The sequence below is a fragment of the Mustela putorius genome, unplaced genomic scaffold (genome assembly GCF_011764305.1).
Source record: "Mustela putorius furo isolate JIRA1106 unplaced genomic scaffold, ASM1176430v1.1 tig00000759_pilon_pilon_pilon, whole genome shotgun sequence".
Lineage (NCBI taxonomy): Eukaryota > Metazoa > Chordata > Mammalia > Carnivora > Mustelidae > Mustela > Mustela putorius.
The window spans coordinates 460,118-485,266 of NW_025421467.1; the positions used below are offsets into that span (position 1 = coordinate 460,118).

Here is a 25,149-nt window from a genome sequence, read left to right on the forward strand (position 1 = left end):
GGGTCCTGCATAGCAGAAAATTACTGGTTGGAAGTGGGGCTAGGGCAGTATATCTTGAGACCGCATTTACATAGTAAGCAGAGCTCTTCCTTGACTGCCTGATTATTTGGGGTGGCCCGGGGAGCGGGCCAGTAGAGATGATAGGGATTTGCCTTGGGAATCCTGAAGTCTAGGAAGTGGACACAAATCTTTGATGAATTGTTGGCCGCAATAATGAGTATGGAAGGAAAAGGAGAAATGAAAACGAAGTAAAAGGATTCTGGGAGAGATTGGGGAGATAAAATCAAGGGAAAACACAGGATCAAAAATAACAGCAAAAGCCAGGAAAGAGAGAAAGAGATCATAGAAGAGGAAGAGATCATAGAAGAGGAAGAGGGGGCAGGGCACTAGGAGTTCGAGGCGGGCGTCGTCCTCTCATTTCATCCCACAGGGAGCCGCGGAGACCGAGTCTTCGGTCCCGTTTAACCCGTGGGAATCACTGACCTTAAGAGGTTAGATAACTGCTCAGTGTCACCGAGCTAAGTACCGGAGGCAGGATTCTCACCCCATCGGGGTCTGGCTGGATCGTGCCAGCGGCCCCAAGGAAAAGAGCGCACAGGGCAAGCAAAGCGAAGGACCCGCGGGGCTGGAGTCCCTGCTCCAGGAGAGCGCCGCGCAGGCGGCCAGGCAGGGAACAGTCATAACCTCCCCAACCAAGGGCGCTTTTCGGGGGCGCAGCACGGGTTATCTCTAGCCGGAGATAACCCCAGTCGGAGTCTGGGCAGAGAAGTGAGGGCGAGCGGCACTGGGGTCCTGCAAGGGGAGAGGTATCTCATCCCTCTGCGCCCCGTCACATCCAGGTTCTTCCTGCTCCGCACTTGGGTCCCCCAATTAAGCCATGCCGAGGTGCCTCTCCTTTCCCTCTCGTGGCCTGTACCTCTACCCCCACCTGAACCCACCGACGGGCGGGCTGGGGATGGACCCTGTTCCGGGTGGGTGCTGAGTTAACCACGCGCTTCAGGCAGGGCTCTGAGGACAGTGTTTCCCAGCGCCTGTGCGCACACTGGGTGGTGGAGAGTGCCTGTCAATGAGACCCGACGCAGACACAGGGAAGCCGAGGTTATTTCGGAGCCTCATGGTAACTTACCGGAGGATGTACAAATAAGGGAGTGGAGAAGTGTTTACCTCATAGGAAGTAAAAGCAAAACAATCACAAGGAAGAGTGATGCCCAGTTTGGATTGTAGGTCAACGCGGTTTCATATTAGGAGCATCAAAATTTGATGAATATTTCCTGCCAATTCTTAATGATTATTCAATGATTATTAATTGACGAGACACCTTTCACCTGAAAATGGCTTGTCTGCATTGTCTTCGCAGAGAACTGCGAATTAAAGTTTCTTTGTTAGGGAGAACAAAGAAGAATCCAAATTATTTTAAGGAGGCTTTAGCATTTGACTTGGCAAACCGTTTTGCTAAAACATCAACCTTCGCTCTTTGATTCGCCCCCTCTCTGTCATAGCCTCAGTGCAGGCTTGTCTTTGCAAGGCTAATGCTCCCAGTTGGTTTGGGGCCCCTCTCAGAGTTTAGCAGTTTAGAGGTAAAATGAGATTGAGAAGCCTCCTACCGCATACAACCTTTACTGTCACACAGGAGGTAAAAGAGGCCTGGAGAAGTTAAGGGCATCTTGCAAGTTTGTGCCAAAGCATGGGGCCAACACCAGGCCCCCAGCCTTGTGCTCTGCTTCTTTGTTGGAGTGGTGGTCAGCTGTTCCCATTGTGTTCCTTCACTCGGCCCCCTACCCTATGCTCATCCTCCCTCTTGGGAGCCCAGTAAAAATTCCCTTCTTGAAAGTTTGTCAAGAAGCCAATGTCTTCTTCCTTTTCATCTTAAAAATTATTTTCTTTTGCTGTCAGATTCATTCTGACATAGATCAGGGGTGGAAAAGTGTGTGGTATAGAATAGAGTCATTAGTAAATCCATCTCGTTTTTTGTTTCATTTGACAGCAACACATTAAATTAATCCCTGTCCAAAAGAATCACATTAAGGGAGCTGTCAATGCTAATCCCCAGCTCATTGTTGCTACCTAGCTCTGGGTTGACTTTAATAGGTCGCGCTGACATTTGTTTCTTCAGAGACACATCGGTGACTTCATCCAGACCCAAATCTGTTCTCATCAAAAAGTGGAGGCACTGGCAAATTTTTACAGACCCTGAATTCTCTGGGTTTCTAGCTTGGGGTTTGGGTTCTTGTTGGAAACAGTGATTCACATTTATACATTTAACTGAATAAAGATGCTTATAACAATAAAAAGAAAATAAGGTAGAAGCCTTGAGGAAAAACACAAAGCTGATTTACAAAAGAAATTAAAACTAGAATGATGCTTTTGTTCTTATTCTTATTCGTAACATCCTGTATTCGCTAATACTGTTATCTATAGATCTGACTGTATGCAAGCCAGATTTAAGATGAGAAAAAAAAAAGAGAAATAAAGTAGTTGAGAGAAGAATAGATTACATAGACTAATGAAAAGGGGAAAAGAAGCAAGGATAAGACCATCTGAAGGAACATAAAAGATCTATAGAAAAGATGGAGAAAAAAGGGAATTTACTGGCAAGGAAGAATAACATTTAAGCAGAAATTTGAATAGAAAGAATTCAGGCAGTATAGAAAGTAAGAAGAATACAGTATAATAAGATTAAAATGTTCCTTTAACCAACATTTAGAAACTATGATTATAAAATTTTGTCTTTAAATGTAATCTCTCTGCCTCTCGATCCTCTGTTTCCCACACCTTCCCCCAAGCCCTGTGCACGGATGTGGATTATCCAGCTTTGTGCTTATGACATTTATGGATTCCAGATCTGACAATCATATATTAGCCTTTGTCTGGGTAGCTGAGAAGAAGCAGAGGACTGATCCAATCCTAAATCATTTAACCTGTTCTCAGAATATGCCTCTCACCTGGTTATTCTTACTTTTGTAGATATTTGGCAAGGTTTTGAAAATGAAGTAGGAGCCAGAAATTGAGGAGGTGGGCATCAATGATCAATTATCAGACTTATGCTGAGTAAAGTGTACAAATACTGCGGATTTGCTATATCAATATATACTAGAAAATAGCACGTATATTCTCTTTTTACTAATTGAATTGTACTTTATTCATATTGGAAAGTGATACTGTAAATCTTTTTATCAAGTGAAAACTCACCTCTGCTTCGGTTTTTTTCTGCCCTGAAAATTGGTGTTTTCAAGTAAACATGGCACAGTTATGCCTCTTACTTTCAGGATTTTAGTTATTTTAATTTTATTTTACTTTTATTATAATTTTCATCTCCTTTTGCTTCTTTTATCTCCTCAGAATTACCTCTGAACATAACTATTTAAAAAGTGACTTTTATATAATCTCAGTAAAACACAGAACTATCTATTGAAGGCAATTTCATTTATTTAAATGATTGAACAACTGAGGTTCATTCTCAAAAAATGAGCTAGGGTTTTTGTGGTCTACATAATAAGACTACCAAGGATCAGTAAGAAAAGAACTATGCATGCATTCAACAATCTCTAGACAAATGCCAGGAGTATGAGGAATAAGAACTTAGGTTCATATTGCATCAGTGGACTAAGACCTGGTTGACATTTTAGAAATTGGTGGGCTAGAGCAGACATGAATGGAATGCTAAAACTCCTGGTACACCAATGCTTTGTACTCAGCATGATGTCTTGTACATAGTAGGCATTCAGTGAATAATTCTTACATCAATAATGAATGTTTGTGTAACACCTTCATGCAGGAGAGAAGGTAGGAGAATGAATACAGCTAGGTAACAAAAAAGAGAAGGCCAGAGGAGGTGGCAGAATTGCACATTGTTAGTTGTATAAATGGGCATAATTGGTGGTGTTTTACTGGGTTGCAGTGACTGAGGCACTGGCTCTGGAAATTAAAGCAGAGGGTAAAACTGGTAGGCAATGATGCAGTGGACACGTGTACATATGCATGTATACATTGGAAATGTATACATATGCACTGGTCACTTTATAAGAGCTTTGCCTTCAAGGAATATGTATTTTAAAGGAAAAACATATATTTTTGAATTTAGATAATTCACTGTGCATAATGATGTATCAGGAGATGGTTTTCAGTCATTGAACTTCTGTGTGTACCTCGTGGTTGTGTGCAATCAAGAAGAGCTCCTCTTTCTTCTCTGCTGGATGGTGGAAGCAGGGAATTCCCTAATGCCAAACTGTTGGTGGTAGATCCCAAAGCTACTAGTGGAGGCTGGGGTGGGGCTTGGGGGATGTTATCAATTTGGTGGTGACTGCAGTAGCAGTGGGGATATAGGGTGGGAAACTTTTAAGTAACCCCCCAGTAATTCTCTAGAGCCTGACAATATTTCCCAATACCTCCTCCCACCCACCAATCCTCCTGTTATTTTCTTCATTGGCTTAAGGGTTGGTCTGCACGTTTTCCTTTTCCACATCTGTTTCCTATGGTTTTTGTGTGCATTTTTCTTCATTCTGTGGTGGCATAGAGCCCCAATTCACTGCTTTTGCCCTATCACCCATCTGACCTTGAAGCAAATGCAGCATTTTTTATTTTTAAAAAGGATTGTTTTTATTAGTAATAATGGGAAAGCAGGGGGGCAGATAAAGGTGCGAGAGTATCCCCATTTTTCCTTTCTTTTAAACAACTAATTTTTACGGAGTCAAAAAATGTGTATAGAAGGATCTAAATCAGAGGCTAGGTTTCAGATTTCACTTTTGCTTTTGTCAAAGAAGTTGGAGAAGCTGTAAGGGAAGGACAAGGCTTCTGAGAGGATGGTGAAGATTTGAAGCAGGTATGGGCACTGCTGGCCATGTCACAGGTTGGACTGGGTGGGGAAAGTCGAGGATAGGGAAGAAAAAGTCAGTTCTGGGTCTCTGGTCTCCACTCACCTTTCCTCAGTTGCCACTGCTTCAGAATACAGGCTCCCCGGCAGCTTCCCTCTCCCGACCCCCTACTCTCAGTCTAGGACAGCAGGGAGCAGGGTGATAAGTCAGACACACAAGTTTATTTCTACGTGTTGTTATTTGACCTCCCATTACTGACCTCTGGTACGTTTCTACAATATTTTTTTTCTGGGTGAGTAGTCCACCCAGAAATATTGTGGAATATATTCCACAAATCTATTGTGGAATATATTCCACAAATCTATTGTGGAATATATTCCACAAATCTATTGTGGAATATAAAGAAGGCCCAAGGAGGAAAAAGCAATGGATAGGAACTTACACACTTTTAGTTTTGTTCTATTGCTTCTAAGCTTTTGGAAAGGACTGTAACTGACAACTACAACCCATTTTCAAACTTAAATTATATCTGTGCAATTTAGGTAGAAAGCCCCTGGGAAGATATGGTACCTTTTTTCTGTGCCTGCCAGGGTACTAAGCACGTTGAAGGCATTTAACAAATAATGATAATAATTTAAAGCAATGGGAGCATTGGGTGTATAGGGAGATAAGAAACTGGAAGACTGGGGCCCACTAATAATTAATAATGTCTCAGGAGGTGGTCCTACTGTTTTTGGATTTTAAATCCCCTTGTTCAATTTCTTGCTGGAGTGAATTCCACACAAAAAAGAATAATCTTTAATTTGATACTTACTCACTTCAGTGTCCTGTGCTGAGCTGGCTAAGATTGCATATTCTTATGAAAATATACGCATTCATAATCAATCTGATAATGTTCCTCCCCAGGGCTTCTAAATGCAAAAGCAAGAGATCATATATTCCGATATGTGGCTTCAAAGTCATAGGATCATCTGAAAAGTTCGCATTTCTCATTTTTCACTTTTTATTCTTGGAACTGAAAGGAAAACAACACCGTGAAAACTTCTAATTAAATACATAATGAAACAAGGCCCAGCACCAGTGAGTTACAGCTTCACCAGGAATGAATTTTTGTCCTTTTATGTGATAGGTTGAATTTACAGACATTGCAATAAAATGACAGGATAACTAGAGTATGCTTCTGATTAAGGTTTGATTACCAATTATTTTGTTGCTCCCTGAGCTTACATCCTGAAGATTTGGAGTTTGCATTTATTTATTTAGGTTAAAATATTCAGAGACCATAGGAAAGGCTACCCCCAAGGAGAGACCAGAAAGAATGCAAAGTGTGTCTTCTGTGCCCATCCTTTCTTCCAGTGTGTTCTTTTTCCTATGTCTGTTACACCACATAGCACAGGCCTTGGATTTGGTTTAGACTTTCATTCTCTTCTCTGGGTCAAAGCCTATCATTCTTTGCTTTTCTGAACTGACTCCATTTCATTTTAGATTCAGCTTTCATAATATTTTTGAATCCTTTCTGTCTTCCACACCCTCTTTTCCACAGTCTTATTTTGAGATGGCATCATTTCTTGTCTAAATTACTGCAATAGCTTCTTGACTGGTACATTCAGTCTGGTCTTCTTGTATCCCATCCTTCACCTCCTGTTGGAGTTTTTGTTTTGATTTATGTATTTATTTTTTCTTAAAACACAGGTCTGCCTTTCTCTCTCCTCTGGTTAAAAATTTTGACACCCCACTTGCATCAGCTCTCAGATAAAAAATCATACTCCTTAGCAGAGCGTAGAAAGTACATTGTCTTATGATCCCTGCCTATCTTCTGAACATCATCAGTGGCCACTTGACTGTGGATCTTCATACATGCATTTTTAAAAAGGCTGCTCTTCTCCATTCATACCTTAGAACATGACAGTGTGCCTGCTTGGATTGCATTTTTCCCTTTGATTCTGTGAAAGATGCCTGCCCTTCCTTCAAGGTGCACTTTGAAATTACCTTATTGAATTAAAGGTGGCAATTATTTCCTCCTTATTCCTACACTTCCTTTTTAGGAGAATCTGTCCTAAGACTAGGATTAAGTCAGATTTTTCTTTCCAAGAATTAATAAAGAAAGTGAATTAGTTGGCTATGGATGTTGGATGGGTAGGTCAAAGGCTGATGTGGTCATATATACAAGCCAAGAAAGTTGATCTATGGGAAAAGGTAGGAAAATGGGAGCGTATATGAGAGATGTGCTAAGAAAGAGAATAAGTAGAGACCTATCTTGGTTTCTCATTGGTTTCTCAGTTCTTATTAGAGTCCCTCTTGAGACTGTAGTTGCCTTTTAGAAGCTCTTAGCTATTTAAGTGAATATATTCTTTATTTAACTTATCCAATTGAGTTTCTGTTTTTTGTCAAAAAATGATTCTTTATTAAGACTCATCTAATATATGCAATGAAATTATATATATATGTGTGTGTGTGCGTGTGTGTATCTATCTCCATCTTCTCCACCAGACAGTAAACTCCCTGATGGTATGGATACTGTTTTATTTATCTTGAGATCCCAGCTGGGAATTACATTGAGTCTAGCTGTGGTAGATTGACAACAAATGTTTGAATGAATGAATATTTATGTCATTTTTTCAGTGCCTTTTCTAACAAAGAGCTTATGAAATTACAAGTTGGTGTTGCTATCATAGAGGATGATAAAGTATTATGTTTTCTGGTAACATATTTGTATTTTAAGAAGGGATTTCTGGAATCAGCCCTTTGAGGTATAGGAAAAGCCACAAAAGTAGGAATTTATCAGTATTGGATTTCTTGGGGAGGTATTTTGGGAACCTTTAAATGTCTGAAATTATAAAATACCTTTGTTCAGGGCCAGCGGCGTATAGGTCCAAGTGCAGGAGGAACTGGGTGAGGGACAGAAGGACTCCTTTCCTATAGGGACTGATGAAGTGGGAAACAGGGCTGGGAGCTTACGGCCCAGAACTGAATTTACTGCCTTCCAAATTTTTTTTTAAAGTTTTTATTTATTTATTTGACAGAGATCACAAGTATGCAGAGAGGCAGGCAGATAAAGAGGGGGAAGCAGGCTCCCCGCTGAAGAGAGAGCCCAATGCGGGGCTTGATCTCAGGACTCTGAGATCATGACCTGAGCTGAAGGCAGAGGCCCAGCTCACTGAGCCACCCGGGCGCCCGTCCAAATGTTTCTATATGTGTACAGATCATGCAGGAAAAACAGAAAATAGTTTTAGAGGAATGAGTCAAAATACTGAGTTATTTGACAAAATACCATGATGTAGAAAGTTCACTTTGTGAATCAGTGTATTGCTCCTTAAATATTGTTATCTTTAATAATACACTCTCTAACACTTTCTGCCTTGGTAATACTGACCAAAAGACACATAACAGACATTAAATAAACATTTATTTTCTATGGCATAAGTCAAAGAGGATGTTGTCATATAATAGCTGAGACCTCACTATAGGAAAATCAAATGAGACAGATTATTGAAATTAGCCTGAGATGAATGTTTCTCTTTCCCAAATTTAACCCTCCAAGATTTTTAGATCATGTAATTCTTGATTTCTACTTTTAATAGTGAGGTATACATTTTTACCTTCTTTTCTTCTTGATTTACAGTATTACATTAACAAGCCTTCACTTTTTTGGCTACACCAAGACTCCTCCTCCTCCTCCTCCTCCTCCATCTCCATTGATTAAACCAGGGCAGTGACAGTCATTTCTCAAACTGCCATCCTCATTAACTGGCATTTCTCTTGGTACAGATACCTTTGAGAACATCAGCCTGTATCAGGCCAAAGCCTATTTAAGGCAAGGCCTCTTCTAGACAAAATCTTTAAACAGGGAATGCATCCTTCTTAATACTATTCTGGTAAATGCACTAGGCATTAGAGGGTGGCTTTATTTGAGAACTTAATAAATTCTACTTGTGCCTTAAGGTGATGTTCCTTTTAAAATTAAATGTAATTATAATAGGGTAGAGGTGTAATGCAGGCATGTTGTTGGATAAACACATAAATTTATGGATGCTTAACAGATTCTCTGCTTATTCCTCCCTAGTGAAAATGTTTCTCAGCTCTAGTAAAATGTATATGCACTATCCTCCAACATAAATGGAAGTTAAACAGCTGGACAGAATGCCAATGTTTTAAAATATAGCTGGGAATCAAAGGTATAAAGCAAAAAGACCTCTTTAGCTTCAAAGGTAGCCAATTAAGTTGCAAACACTATTGATAATAGTTACTTTATTCAGAGCCTTATTATATAAAACACCATGCTGTCTTGAAACTGAAGAGGTTGCCGTGCAGTCGTTTCCATAATCCATAATTGAAAGAATCATAAATGTAACAATTATTTCCCTCTATGATTGCTTTCACAATTTCTTGTTCTCTGCAGGATCCTTGTGTTTTTTTTTTCTTTCAGCTCATTGCAACAATCAAGCAATTATAGTGTGATTCATATTTAAGATTAAATTTTGCATGTCTACTGAGGTATATAAAAATCTCTATTTTTCATAATTGTGAGCTATGTTTATATGATCAATCAACTTTTTAAGTAAGTAGTATTGATTACAATATATCCTTTATAAGTAATATCTATTTGGTCTATCTTTTTTTTGTCAATCAATGCCTTATAACAAAACAATGCAATTAAAGATGGACATAAATAGTATAATTTTCAAGTTGGAAAAGCTACTCTGTATGATGAAAAAAAGAAAAGAAATAAAAGCAATTCCCATATGTTGTATTTTAACCTAATCTTTAGAAAGTCCTGTCATCCTCCAGAAGGTATTTCTGGCTTTTGGTATTTTAAAATGTTAGTAATGAACTAAATGAAGATGTTATTACTTCTTAGCTTCGATATTGTCATTCTGTAGATATCATGCAGTGACAGCCGATGCTTACGAATCTGGTTTTTTCTTCCCTATATTTAAGGAAGTTCAGTTAATATTTTTTTAGGAGTGATTGCTCACCAAGCTTGGATTGGAGACTGGCCAGCTTCTTTGAGAACTCTGATTTAATGGTTGAGTTTAAGAAGAGAGGTAAAGCTCTCTTTCTTCTTGCCCCCTCCCCATTCCACCTCATATCTAGTGGGAGAAGAGGCAGTAAAACTAAGTAGGGAAGAGGAGAGGAAAAATTAAAGGGGAAACAAGGGCATAGTTCCAGAGAGGTTCTCATCATTTTGAATAAGTGAAATGAAAGTAGCTCTCCACATGTAAGTTCAAACTCTTTCTATTCAAAAAGAAACAAAAGCCATCAAAGTATGTCATCTTAACCAAAGCAAATAACACTTCCTAATATTTTAGAATTTGTTTATAAAACATTCAAATATTTCTTTTCATTTATAACCTATATATTTTAATGAAAGCCTTCATGTTTTACTTAACTTCAGAAGCCATCTAATTCATTCTCCTAATTCTACAGAACTGCTCAGCATTCTGTATTATGATTAGTGTGGTTATATACTTTATTTTCCAAATCTGGACACTGAAGATAAAAGAGGTTGCTGTTAACAGTTACCCCAAGACAACAGGTATAAACTGGGTAACTAGGATTTATGAGCACATTTATTATAAAAAAGTAAGAGCTAAGATTGCCAAGCTAAGGTTGAATCATTAAAATTAATTTAATTTTTTATCGTTCTGCCATTATGACCAAGGAAAAAAGTTAAATTGGCTATTCTAATCATAGCCAACATTTCTATCACTTATTATGTACCAAGCAATATTATCAGTATTTTACTTGCAAAAACATGATTAAGCCTCATGATGACTCTGTGAGGTAGCTACTCTTGTCCATATTTCATAGATGAGGCAACTGAGGTCTAGAGGGGTTAAATTATTTGTCCAAAGCCACAAAGCTAGTACTAGAAGAGGTGGGATGCAAAGCCAGGTATTTTGGCTCCAAAGTTTATTTCTTAACCATCTCCTTATTTTGCCTCTTTATGCATCCAGCCCTGATGGTTGTGGAGGCAGGTCTTGAATAGCAGTAGTTTTGAGGGGCTAAACAGATCTCAGAGGTTTGCAGTCCTAGGGGCCATAAAAAATTGGAAATCCAGGGAAGGAGGTTGTGAAGTGGATGCTTAGAGACCAATAAAAATACCTGATATTGCAAATCAGAAATTATATTATATAATTATATAATTGCAAATTATATTGCAAATTATATTGCAAATCAGTTGTGGATGACTCTTGGTGTTCTTCCTAAGGTGTGGATCTTACACATGCTTCAAGGAAGCAGGAATGATAACCACATGGTGGGCCCAGGGCAAGCAGAGGCAAAAGGAACATCTGATTTAAATGAGGAATAAAGGCAGGGAATGGAGACTCCTGACTATTCTTTGGTCTACACATGAGCTATATGTACAAATCTGGGTTCAGTTTTTGTTGATAGATGGGAATGACTTGCTCTTCCTTCCAGGAAATAAAAGAATGAAAGAAAGCTGGTGAAAACAGGGACCAAGGGTGGTTTTCAGTCAATGCACTGAGGTTCCTTGGCACAGCTTCCAATCCCTGCTACCACTAAATTGCTGGAAACCACACGGAGATTCCACAATGCTGACTTTGTGTGAGAAATCACAGAGAAACCACTGGATCCATTATTCCTTGATTTCCCACTTTCTTTATTTTTATTTTTTTAAAATATTTTATTTATTTACTTGAGAGAGAGAGAGAATGAGAGAGAGAGAGAGAGCATGAGAGGAGAAAAGTCAGCGGGAGAAGCAGAGTCCCTGCAGAGCAGGGAGCCCCATGTGGGACTGGATCCTGGGACTCCAGGATCATGATCTGAGCCAAAGGCAGTTGCTTAATCAATTGAGCCACCCAGGTGCCCCTCCCACTTTCTTTATAGTAGGGAATTATGAGATTCAAGGATTGGGAGCAATATATGCCAGTTCTAGTGTGGGTTGTGTTGATCCTTTTTTTTTTAATTTAAAAAAATTTGTTAAAGATTTTATTTATTAGAGAGAGAGAGGGAAAGCATGAAACAGGTCTTGGGGCTCTGTGTGGAACTTGATCTCACAATCCCGGGATCATGACCTGAACTGAAATCAAGAGTCAGACACTTAACAGACTGAGCCACCCAGGCACTCCATGTTGTACTGATGTTTTATTTTTTATTTTATTTTATTTTTTAAGAATTTGCACTTTTTAAAGAAAGATTTTATTTATTTATTTGACAGAGCGAGAGATCACAAGTAGGCAGAGAGGCAGGCAGACAGAGAGAGGGGGAAGCAGCCCCCTGCTGAGCAGAGAGCCCAATGCGATGTGGGGCTTGATCCCAGGACCCTGAGATCATGACCTGAGCTGAAGGCAGAGGCTTAACCCACTGAGCCACCCAGGGGCCCCTGTACTGATGTTTTAGACAGTTACTTTCATCTTTATTAACCAAGATGTCTCTGATTCTAATCATTTATTGTATTGATTTTGGTGCAAATATACATTTATTACATATACTTTTACAGCCTTTGACATATTATTTCTAAGTTTTCCTTTAAGAATATGAGAATACATTCATTCACCTCTTTTTTTTTAAAAAAATATTTTATTTATTTATTTGACAGAGAGAGATCACAAGTAGATGGAGAGGCAGGCAGAGAGAGAGAGAGAGAGAGGGAGGGAGGGACTCTATCCCAGGACCCTGAGATCATGACCTGAGCTGAAGGCAGCGGCTTAACCCACTGAGCCACCCAGGCACCCCTCATTCACCTCTTTTATTGACTATTTACTCACCTAGTCTCAGTTGTTTTATTCATTAAACTGCTAAACTTAATTTTGATTGTATTGGTTAATATTACTGAGTATCCTTTTTTTGTATGATGATACCATGAGGAGAAAATAATTCCTGTCTTCAGAACGTAAGAACCCAAAACAAAGCAAAACAAATAATAAGCAATGAAACCAAAAGCAACATAAATAAAGGCAGATTATTATGGAATCACTTATATTAAGTCTCAGTGGTTGTAGTTTAAAAGGGCATTCACCATATATTTTCTCCTATCCTAATCTGTTTGAATATTATTGAGTATTTTTGCAAAATGGTCAAATATAATGATAAAAATCAGAAAGAAAAATCATAATATCTTAAAAAAATAATTAAAATCCTGAATTTTAGGTTATATTTATAAAATGCCTGTATATATTTTTCATGTGCACTATTTTAAAAAGTCCTCTAGTTTTAAATTAGAAGAGAAGTCAGAGGTTATCTAATTCAATCTCCTTCATAGTGGGAGCCACTGAGGAACAGAATTTTTCAGGTCTTGCTTAAGTTCACTTGGGAGCACAAACAGAAACAGGGTCCCTTCGTCTGCAGCCCTTTCAGTAGTTTTCCAGTATTTTGTATTTTAACTGTTCACTTAAAATACAAAAAAATAGTATCATGTGAATAGAATACAGAATGTACTCTATAAAATTAATGTTGAAAGATAAAGACAGAAATCCTAATTCAGGAAAATGTAATTTTTTTTCTCTAACAGAGAAACACATTCCTCTGATGCACACAAAGCACCAGCTAAAATCAGCAAACTGCATAAACAATTCTAAATTCTAATCTTGCTTTTGCCACTGTCTTTGTGCAATATTTGGTAGGTCAGTTCACCTCAATGACAGTTACCCCGTGTATACAATAGGAAAAATAATGTTTTTATTTTCTGAGATAGAGAAAAGGCCGCCTTCTTCTTCTTCTTCTTCTTCTTCTTCTTCTTCTTCTTCTTCTTCTTCTTCTTCTTCTTTTTTAATGCATCAACAATTGGAAGGAAGCTTGAAAATTCCTTGTTCTTGACATACTATCACGTCTTGATAAGAAACAAATTATTTCAAGTACTAACAATATATAGCTAAGCAAGGCAGAACATCTTTAAGCATCATATTCTTTGTTTTTGCCTTTGATTTCAATTCTACTCTTTAAGATACATTTAAATAGATTTTCTGTATATATGTTTTTATGTCTTAACCAAAACCTTTTTAGAAGTACATTGTATTGTAAAACTACAATAATTTTCCTGAACTTAGTAAACCAAGCTAAATCATTCAAGCAAATTTCTTCCTGAATTTTTCCCTTAGCTCAATGGACTATTGCCATTGGTCGCATTAACTGGGTAATTACTGAATCTCCATTACTCTCTGACACTATAGCTGAACCACAAATAAGAGAGCACAAATACTGAGGGTAAATTTTGAACAAATAGCACAGCTATTTAAATCTTTTTGTGTACATATATTTTTTGGAGATTGAGACAGCCTTTCATTTTAGGTTAGAGAAATAAAAATGAAGGAAGGACCCAAATAATCTGTTTTGGAGTATTATCTTCCTTAAATTAAATGCTTAAAGTATAATATTAGAATCGGCATAATCCCAATCCATATTTCAACTTCAGCGCATGCAAGATTTAATTATAGACATTATTAAAAACACTTGATGCCTTTTTATGGGAACTAACATTTAAATCTATTTGACAAAGTTCTGTTTGCTGTATCTCGTTTGCATTGTCTATTGTACAGAACGGATAAAATGCTAGTCATTTGTGCTCCATTTTAATCCTGAAGACATAGGTTTGAGTCAAAGAACTGTCTTTTAAATAGAATTATTCCTTGGATTTAATGTGTTGGTGCTTCTTTTATGGTTCTGATTGTATTTTTATTTTAACCATTAGAGGGCACGTTAGTCTAAGAAATATTAAACAAAAAGCATAGCAAAAAGAAGGAAATAGACCTAGAAGTAGTAGGCAGAGAAAATTTATGTATTTAACTGTGCTTGTGTTCATTCATTGTCATTTGCAACATAATTTACCACATGTTTTTTAATCTGAAAAGAATTCAGGTATATATAGTTTCAAGCAAGAAATAACTCTTCACTTTTTATTGCTAGCTACTATTCCTAGGAGGATGAGGTTGGCCTAGTTGAATTTGGCAAGGTTCACTATTATGTGACCAAGGAGGATATTTGAAGAACATCCTGAGTTCAAAGTTATGTCCAATTAGGTTATTATGAAGTAAGTGAATGCCAGTCCGTGGTTTTGTAGTTAAAAGAAAACAACTACAACAACAACAAAACACCTAAGTGTGAACAAATGTAGCTCAGAGCTATGCTTCACTGCAAGTATTTATAACCTTTAAAATTTGGTACAAATTACAGAGAGAACAATGGATGGCCCCAGAGTGAACAAAAGGCTCTACTTGAGTAGAAAGGCTTGGCTGAGTTCATAAACTGCAAGAGGGCAGGCAGCACAAGAGGCTTATGAATGAATGACTGCGGAGTCTCAGAATGAGTTCATTTGTTTTCAATCTATAGCAAACTGTTATTATTTCTAATGTTCAGTCTTTGCCTTAACTGCTGCAGCTTTTAATCTGTAAAGCTGAAATAGATACCAGCTAATATTTAAGAATAAAGCTTTTATGACATTAAGTTAAAGGAATACTTTAAATGATTAATTTATTAATTTATTTAATAAAGCTAATTGAGCACCTGCTGAATTTCAAGTTCTGGGCTAGGTGCTGGGGAATAAAGAGATTAATACATCGTCCCTGGCTTGAAAATATGCTTTTTTAAAAAAGTGCCCTATGATTTATAGAGAAATATATCAACAAATACCAGTAGTATATAATAACTTAATATATGAGTGGAGAATAGAAAAGAGATTTATCCAACCTATTAAAAAAATTTTTACATTTTATTTTTAAGAGAACTGAAGGTATAGGCAAAATCATTAGTATATACTATCTTCAGTTTAAGGCTGCAGAACTGCTCTGGTAATACTTTTTTTCTGAGAGTTAATTATACAATAAATCATAGTAATTAGTTGCATAAAACAAGGTAATAATGTAATTAAAACCAAAATATTTACTTGCTATAGAAGATACTTTTATGCATCTTAATTCTGCTCCTTGCAAGCTAATAATACTCTATAGGAATTTCTGTGTGGCTTTTACATCTGGTGGTTGTGGAATTAGCATGTACAAAGAGAGCTCAGAATTATGCTTTAATTATGATTTGAATGATGATTTGAGTCTGAGCATGAGTTGTCAACAGAATTGTGAGCTGGGGGAAAAAGAGATAAGGACTGTTAGTGGGATTAAAAAGTATATTTGCAGTCACTTACTTTAAAGTGCCTTTTGTTTTAAAAGAAGTAATTAATGTTAGGAATTAATTGGTTCAGATTCTTGATTTTAAAGTTATCACTTGGTTGCTAAGATGAAGCCTTTTCAGAATTACTACACGATATGCAATGACAGGAACATTTCAGTTGAAAGGTAGAAAACATAATTGAAAAGCTAGCTTTTGAGTGCCTGCTTATCACCCTAATTGATAGCAGATGAGCCCAAGGAACCAAATGATGTAGTTCAATAAAAAATTTATTTAGCTGGATTTCACTTTATGATACATGGCTTCCTCTAAGAGCGAAATATTTTTACTGATTTTTTATATAATAGTAGGCATTAAGTGGAGCCTGCTCATTATGCATTAACTGTTATAAAGCAATTAGTAAAACTTATAATGAAAAAATGGATCTAGATACAGAATCTAAGGACCTTAAGGTTTGGCTAACCAAATTAAGGTATTAATAAAATTCAGTCATAAAGAATATTTCAGGTGTGTATTTATTGACATAGAAATCACATTATAAAGCAGGTTATATAGTATGAAGCTCACTACTGTTAGAAAAAAAAACATACATAAGAGTGGGGAAACCAGAAAACATGTATACCAATGTTAACAGTGGTTATCTCAGGCAGTGGAATTGTGAGAGATTATCTAATTTTCATTAAGCATATCTATATTTTCCTAATTTTTCTTATAGCAAACATTAAATTATGTGATAAATTATGATATCTTAATATCATATCTTAATATTCTAGTCTGCCTACTGTTTAGCAGGAAAATCTTTATATGACTTTAGAATATAACTATGTACTCTTGCTGATATTTAGTTGGTCCTAACATATGTTTACAATTCCTATTTGTTCATTTGTTTTCTGTTTTTGTATTTACATATTTTACTAAAACAAGTATTAAAAATTTAGCAAACTGTATCCTCAATAATACTTAATTGGTCTCATGTGAATTGAGAAGATAGAGTGAATTCATAACTAGAAAAAAAGGACAAACAATGGACCCAAATTTACGCTTTGCAATATATGAGAAGGGAATATTTAAGAGAAATGAAGGAATTATGTTTAAGATGTGACCTGGGTATATAAAAAGAGTGAAATGAAAGATAGTAGATCCAAATTATACTACATTTTGAATCTGCACATGGGAAGAGGATAATAGAACTATTGCCAGTGATTGATCAAACCAGTCAGGAAAGAAATTGTGACTTTCATTTAAAAAAAGATGATGCATTGACTAACAACCCTGGCCTCCTTTCTATAGGATTGTATCCCTTTGAAGAGAAAACATGCTCCAATTGATCTGCTCAAGGAGAGTTAATTTTCTTCTATTTAAAAGAGTAGCTTTTGGCAGGTATGTATTCTCAGGATACAGTAATTCAGACAACACATCAATGTAAACAGTTGAACCACACCTACAGAGATCAAACGAGACGGGTGGATTTAAGTAGAAGGTAAGCAGGAATTTCTATTTTAAGAAGAAGAGAAATGACCTCTAAACGATTTACTTGGGAGGAAAAAAAAAAAAAAACCCACACAGATATACACACACTCACACACAGAGATATACATACTATAGTGCTTTGTGGTATCTCTGTGACTCTAGGTCAGGCAGGATCATGCTATAAAAGAAAAAGATGGCTTTCCTAGCTGAGATTAATAGCTAACCATGAGGTAAGCATTTATTAAGTTGTTGCAAGTAAATGCTATAAAATCAAAGTTTAAGGGAATAAGTTGTTTCTGGGGACACGATATTAGGCTTTTTTCTCCCCTTTGTGAGTAAACGACATACTCTAGTGGGTGTTTTATTTATTTTTTTTGCTCCATAGGTTGCCTTCATTCTGATATGTGGAAAACAGCTTTTAACTACTAGTGAATAATCAATTTCCATTACAATTTTATTAGCAGCAAGTAATTAATCAGTCTCACAATTTTATTTAAAATGTTGGTTCAAATATCGGGGTGTTCATTTTATTTTCAGCCCAAATGATAATTTGTAAACCAACCGTGTTTCAAATTGGTCCTTTATCTGATGAACAGATTTTTGTGAGAGAGAAAGCTTAGAAAAATTTCTAATTAGTGCTAAGACCTGATTTTCTGTGGCTCACTGCTTCACGTATTCTACTTCTTCAAATTATGCTGTAGGAAATGTCTTTAGAGGTTGGTGTTTTCTATTGATCTCTACAATTGTCCTCAGTAATTTAGAAGTTAACTGTGCAGTGATTTTTCAAGAATGTGCCAGAGCTTTGAGTCAGCACACACTCCTTTCTACCGAGCCAGGGGACAAAGATCCTTGTAGCCCCTCATCGGCTCCAAGCATAAGAGTGGGACGCATGGACCCCAGCTGTCAGTTCATTTCCTCTGTGTAACTCTCCTGTTCTTTCAGCTCGCAGTTCACTCCTTAAATGCCTCTTCTCTTATAAGCTGAGAAGGGATTTGTGCAGCATGAGCTTACCTGAGAAACTAAAGATCATTAATTAGAAAGGTGCTTCTGGGCAACAGGAAATTTTTCATTGGAAGGGTTTAGAATCTAAGAAAGTAATTAATTTCTCTGTGGAAGAAGAACGTTTTTGTCTTCTGATGTCCTTCCCAATTGCAACTGAATGGTTTAAGGCACAATGGAGGGAATATGACTTCTCTCTCATTAACCCTCACAGTTGGGCCTCCTCTTTTCTGTCTCTTTCCTTTCCTCTTCCATTTTGGCATTACTGGTGCCTTGTAGGGATTTTGGGTGACATTTTATTTTATTTTTGTGAGGAAAAGTTAGGGAATATGTTGGAAGTAATACAATGCAGTAAGTATTTTTCTTAATGTGCATATAGTGTCAGAAGTTTTTAGTTTAAAAGGTTTGTTATTAAAAATGACGAGTTAAAAAATAGTTGCAATAAATATGATAAAGTTTTGCCATCATAATGTATACATGAAAGAGAGAGGGACAGCTTATAGTCTTACAAAAGATACTGAAACTCCAATCGAAATGAAAAGAAACAACATGGGCAGACATTTTGAAGGAGAAATAGAAGAACCTAAAATTTATTATTGGTAGTAATCAATGAAATTAATATTGAAAAAAATATTTTTAAAGACTTTTATTTATTTATTTGACAGAGAGAGAGATCGCAAGTAGGCAGAGAGGCAGGCAGAGAGAGAAGAGGAAGCAGGCTCCCTGCCGAGTAGAGAACCCAATGCAGGGCTCGATTCCAGGACTCTAAGATCCTGACCTGAGCTGAAGGCAGAGGCTTAACCCACTGAGCCACCCAGGTGCCCGAAAAATATTAAAGATACACGAGAAAAGTTTATGTATGTATGTATCTACCTTCCATCTATCATCATCATTGTCTTCTAGTATCAGTATGAACTCATGGATTCCTATTTTAGTCATTGGATTATAATTCTTTTTGTTTTATTTTCATGCTCAAATTGCCCCAGAATACATCTTTAATCTGGCTTTGTGTTTTTTTGATATGCTTCTGTCATTTTTTTGAGTGCTTTTTAACTTTCTTCTATAAAAGGATATTTAAGGCTGATCTTAAACTTTTCCTGGCACAGACCTGGAATCAGCATTTCTGCAAGGAACTCTTGTCCTATTAGTAGGGAATGGCATTTAGAAACCAAGATGAGATGTTAAATATGTTCATTGCTCTGAGACCCATTTAATGCGTATAACTTGTACGTGTGTTTTTGTGTCTTGGAAATCATGGGTGCATACTGATATAACTCTAATTTCAATCCAAATTCACAAAGTTTTTTTGTTTGTTTGTTTGTTTGTTTTTAAGATTTTATCTGTTTATTTGACAGAGAGAGAGCGAGAGCACAAGCAGGGGGAGAGACATAGGGAGAAGCAGGCTCCCCGCTGAGCAGGACAAAATTCTTCATTTGCCTTTCTGTCTTCCATATTTGGATGTCTCTTCTGCAAGAGAAATCTGGCTCTAGCCACATCAACATATTTAATCATTTGTTTAATCCTTCAATGCACATCATCTTAAGAATTCATATCCTTTTACTACACAAAAACAGACCCACTGAGATAAGATCCAGATTTGTTTGCAAATCTTTTATTCTCTAGCCAGTGTTCAAAAGTAATTTTGGTTAGTTCTCGATTTCTCACAGGGCATGCTTATATTATTTATTTAAAATACAGTTTGGATCCCCTATTTCTGCATTAATTTTATAGTTTTCCTCATATTTGTTGATTTAATTTTATTTTTTGAATATATGAAACACTAACATCCTTTCAAAAGAATCCAAAAAGATATACCTAGGTATCTTCAGTCCCTCATCTAGCCCTTTCATTCCATTCCCTCCACCTCTGTATAAGTATGGCTTTTCCAAAACAAGCATGTTCCTGTGTATTTCCTACTTTTTCTTCTTTCTTAGCCAAAGGTAGTGTATTATATATGCATTTTGCTTTGGTATGAAAATCACTGCATATCAGTTCAGAGATATTCTTTTCAATTTTTTTTTTTTACTGTTACATGATACTTCATTGTGTGTTTATACCACAGTTAATTCATTCAATCTCTTGTTTGGGCTTTTAGATTTTTTAATTGCAAATGATGTAGAAACAGATAATCTCATATTGTTAGAACTGTAACTTCTTGGTAAAAATTTTAGAAATGAGATCATTGGATGGAAAGATGTACGTGTTTGCAGTTTTGTTATATATTGTTACATTTCCTTCCATAAGGGTTGTATCATTTTGCATCCCAGTGGTTTTGCATGAAAGTGCTTTTCTCCATAACTTCATGAACACAGTATATTGCCAAGCTTTCCTATTTTGCCAGTTTGATGGGTAAAAAAATGGTACTTCAGTGTTATTTTAATTTATCTATTATGAGTGAAGTTGAACATCTTTTCATGTTTAGAGTTATTAAAAATTTTTTTTTCGTGAATTGACTGCTCATGTCATGTCTACTTTTCTAGAGGATTTTTAGTCATTTTTTCCCTCATTTCTTTTTATGTCAGAGATATTAGCCTTTTATCTGTGATATTTGTTTCAGATTTTTCTCCCATTCTGTCATTTGTCTTTTGTGTTTGTCTTATGATATCTTAAGTCAAGAAAGTGGGTTTTTTTATTCTTACGTAGTAAAATTTTTCAAATTTTCTTTTACTGTATCTAGATTTTGAGTATTTATTAATGTCTTTTCCTATAGCCAGATTGTAAAGGAATCTACCTGTGTTTTCGTCCAGTGCTTGTGTTGTTTCATTTCTTTTAATGTATGTGTTAGGAATGATTTAATTTTGTCTTTTTCCAACGGCTATTAGTTGTCCCAATACTGTTTATTAAAACATTTATCATCATCTCAGTAATTTGAGTACTGCCTTTATCATATACTAAATTTCCATATATAGGTGGTCTTGTTTGTAAACTTTTTATTCTAGTCATTCTATTCATGCACTAGTAGTATACTATTCTTTGGTATGTTTTAATCTGTTAGGAATAGTACCCTCTCCTAGCTTTTCTTTTTCTATGTTTTCCGAGTATACTTTCATGTGTCTTTTTTTTTTTTTTTAAAGTTTTTATTTAAGGGCATCTGGGTGGCTCAATCAGTTAAGCATCCAACTCTTCATTTTGCCCCAGGTCATGATCTCAGAGTCTTGAGATCAAGCCCTTCATGGGGCTCCATGCTCAGCGGGAAGTCTGTTGGAGATTCTCTCTTTCCCTCTTCCTCCTCCCTTCACCTTACTTGTGCTCTTGCTAATAAATAAATAAATAAATTTGAAAAAAAATTATTTAAATTCCAGTTAGTTCATATACAGTGGAGTATTAGTTTCAGGTGTACAATAGAGTGACTCAAAACTTCCATTCATCACCTGGTGCTTATCACGATAAGCGCACACTTAATCCTCATCTCTATTTAACCTATTCCCCAACCCACCTCTTTTTTGGTAATCATCAGTTTGTTCTCTACAGGTAAGAGTCTGTTTCTTAGGAGAGGTTTGCCTCTCTATTTCTCTTTTTTCCCCTTTTGCTCATTTGTTTCTTAGATTCCATATAAGTGAAATTATATATTTGTCTAAGACTGACTTATTTCACTTAGTATAATACTCTCTAGCTCCATCTATGTCATTACAAATGGAAAGATTCCATTCCTTTTATGGCTGAGTAATATTCCATTGTCTATATAAACCACATCTTATTTATCATCTTCTTTTATTCATCAGCCAGTGGACACTGGATCTGTTTCCATAATTTAGCTATTGTAGGTATTGCTACTATAAACATTGGGGTTCTTATATCCCTTTGAATTAGTATTTTGTATTCTTTGGGTAAATACATAATAGTGCGATTGCTGGATCATAGGGTAATTCTATTTTTAAATTTTTGAGGAACCACCATACTGTTTTCTAGAGTGGCTGTGTCAGTTTGCATTCCCACCAACAGTGCAAGAGGGTTCTTTTTTCTCCACATCTTTGCTAACACCTATTGTTTCTTGTGATTTTAAACATTCTGACAGGTGTGAGGTGATATCTTAGTATAGTTTGATTTGCAGTTCCCTGCTGATCAGTGATGTTGCGTATTTTTTCATGTGTCTGTTAGCCATCTGGATGTCTTCTTTGAAGAAATAGCTATTCATGCCTTCTGCCCATTTTTTAATTGGATTATTAATTTTTGGAGTGGTTAATTTTAAAAGTTCTTTATATATTTTGAGTACTAACCTTTTATCAGATATATCATTTGCAAGTATCTTCTCCCATTCTATAAGTTGCCTTTTTCCCCCCCATATAAACTCTAGGATTATCTTATTTAGCTCTAGAAAGGAACTTGTAGGTATTTTTATTGGGTTGGTATTAAATTTGTAAATTAACTTTAGGGGAGAACTGTCATTGTGATGATGTTGAAATGTTCTAACTGAGAACAAAGAGTATCTTTACATTTAGGACTGTTTTGTAGTTTATTCATATAGTTTTATAGTTTTACTCACATATTTATTTTGAACATTTTTTTGTTAAGTTTTTTTTCCTAAGTATTTTATCTTTTTTGTTGCTGTTGTAAATGGGGTTTTCTCTTCCAGCATATCTTCTATTTATTATTTGTTCATTTGAAGGTTGCTGGTTTTTATTTATATATTTATTTTTTGTTGTTTATTAAAATTTTTTAATTAATTGTTTTTATTGACATATAATATATTATTTGCCCCAGAGGTACAGCTGCATTGTCAGGCTTACACACTTCACAGCACTCATCATATCACATACCCTCCCCAATGTCCATAACCCAACCACCCTTTCCACACTGCTCCCCCCACCAGCAACCCTCAGTTTGTTTTGTAATATTAAGAGTCTCTTATGGTTTGTCTCTCTCCTGATCCCATCTTGTTTCATTTTTCCCTCCCTAGCCCCCAAACCCCCAACTCTGCCTCTCAAATTCCTCATATCAGAGAGATCATATATTAATTGTCTTTCTCTGATTGACTTATTTTGTTCAGGATAATACCCTCTAGTTCCATCCATGTCATTGCAAATGGCAAGATTTCATTTCATTTTTTTAAAAAAGACTTTATTTATTTATTTGACGGAGATCACAAGTAGGCAGAGAGGCAGACAGAGAGGGAGAGGAGGAAGCAGGCTTCCTGCTGAGCAGAGAGCCCGATGTGGGGCTTGATCCCAGGACCCCATGATTCCAGGAGATCATGACCTGAGCTGAAGGCAGAGGCTTTAACCCACTGAGCCACCCAGGTGCCCCTAGATTTCATTTTCATTTCATTTCTTTTGATGACTGCATAATATTCCATTATACATATATAGATATATATGTGTGTGTATATATATCTATATATCTATATCTGTATAACTTTTAGGATTATATATATATACACACACACACATACGTGTGTGTGTGTGTGTGTGTGTGTATGTATAAAATATCTCACATCTTCTTTATCCATTCATCTGTTGATGGGCATCTAGGTTCTTTCCATAGTTTGGCTATTGTGGACATTGCTGCTATAAACATTTGGGTGCATGTGCCTCTTCGGATCTCTACATTTATTTCTTTAGGGTAAATACCCAGTAGTGTGATGGCTGGGTTGTAGGGTAGGTTGTAGGGTAGCTCTATTTTCAACTTTTTGAGGAACCTCCATGCTGTTTTCCAGAATGGCTACACCAACTTGCATTCCCATGAACAGTATAGGAGGGTTCCCTTTTCTCTGCATCCTCCCCAACATCTGTTGTTTCCTGACTTGTTAATTTTAGCCATTCTGACTGGTGTGAAGTGGTATCTCATTATGGTTTTGATTTGTATTTCCCTGATGCCAAGTGATGTGGAGCACTTTTTCATATGTCTGTAGGCCATCTGGATGTCTTCTTTGCAGAAATGTCTGTTCATGTCCTCTGCCCATTTCTTGATTGGATTATTTGTTCTTTGGGTGTTGAGTTTGATAAGTTCTTTATAGATTTTGGATACTAGCCCTTTATCAGATATGTCATTTGCAAATATCTTCTCCCATCTTGTCAGTTGTCTTTTAGTTTTGTTGACTGTTTCTTTTGCTGTGCAAAAGATTTTGATCTTGATGAGGTCCCAATAGTTCACTTTTACTCTTGCTTCCCTTGCCTTTGGCAATATTTCTAGGAAGAAGTTGTTGTGGCTGAGGTAGAAGAGGTTGCTGCTTGTGTTTGCCTCAAGGGTTTTGATGGATTCCTATCTCACATTGAGGTCTTTCATCCATTTTGAGACTATTTTGTGAGTGGTGTAAGAAAATGGTCCAGTTTCATTCTTCTATAGGTGGCTGTCCAATTTTCCCAATACCATTTGTTGAAGAGACTGTCTTTTTTGCATTGGACATTCTTTCCTGCTTTGTTGAAGATTAGTTGACCATAGAGTTGAGGGTCTATTTCTGGGCTCTCTATTCTGTTCCATTGATCTATGTGTCTTTTTTTTTTTTTGTGCCAGTACCATACCGTCTTGATTACAGCTTTATAATAGAGTTCGAAGTCTGGAATTGAGATACCACCAACTTTGGCTTTCTTTTTCAATGTTCCTCTGGCTATTCAGGGTCTTTTCTGGTTCCATATAACTTTTAGGATTATTTGTTCCATTTCTTTGAGAAAAAAAAAAGATAGTATTTTGATAGGGATTGCATTAAATGTGTAAATTGCTTTAGGTAACAATGACATTTTTACAATATTTTTTCTTCCAATCCATGAGCATGGAACTTTTTCCATTTCTTTGTGTCTTCCTCAATTTCCTTCAAGAGTGCTTTATAGTTTTCTAAGTACATATTCTTTCC

At 36.4% G+C, this 25,149-nt stretch overlaps 1 pseudogene; it reads right to left on the bottom strand.

Annotated features, from left to right (window-relative positions):
* Nucleotides 1-484: 484 nt before the first annotated feature.
* The window catches only part of LOC101675969, a 99,546-nt pseudogene continuing 74,881 nt past the window's right edge, over nt 485-25,149 (bottom strand).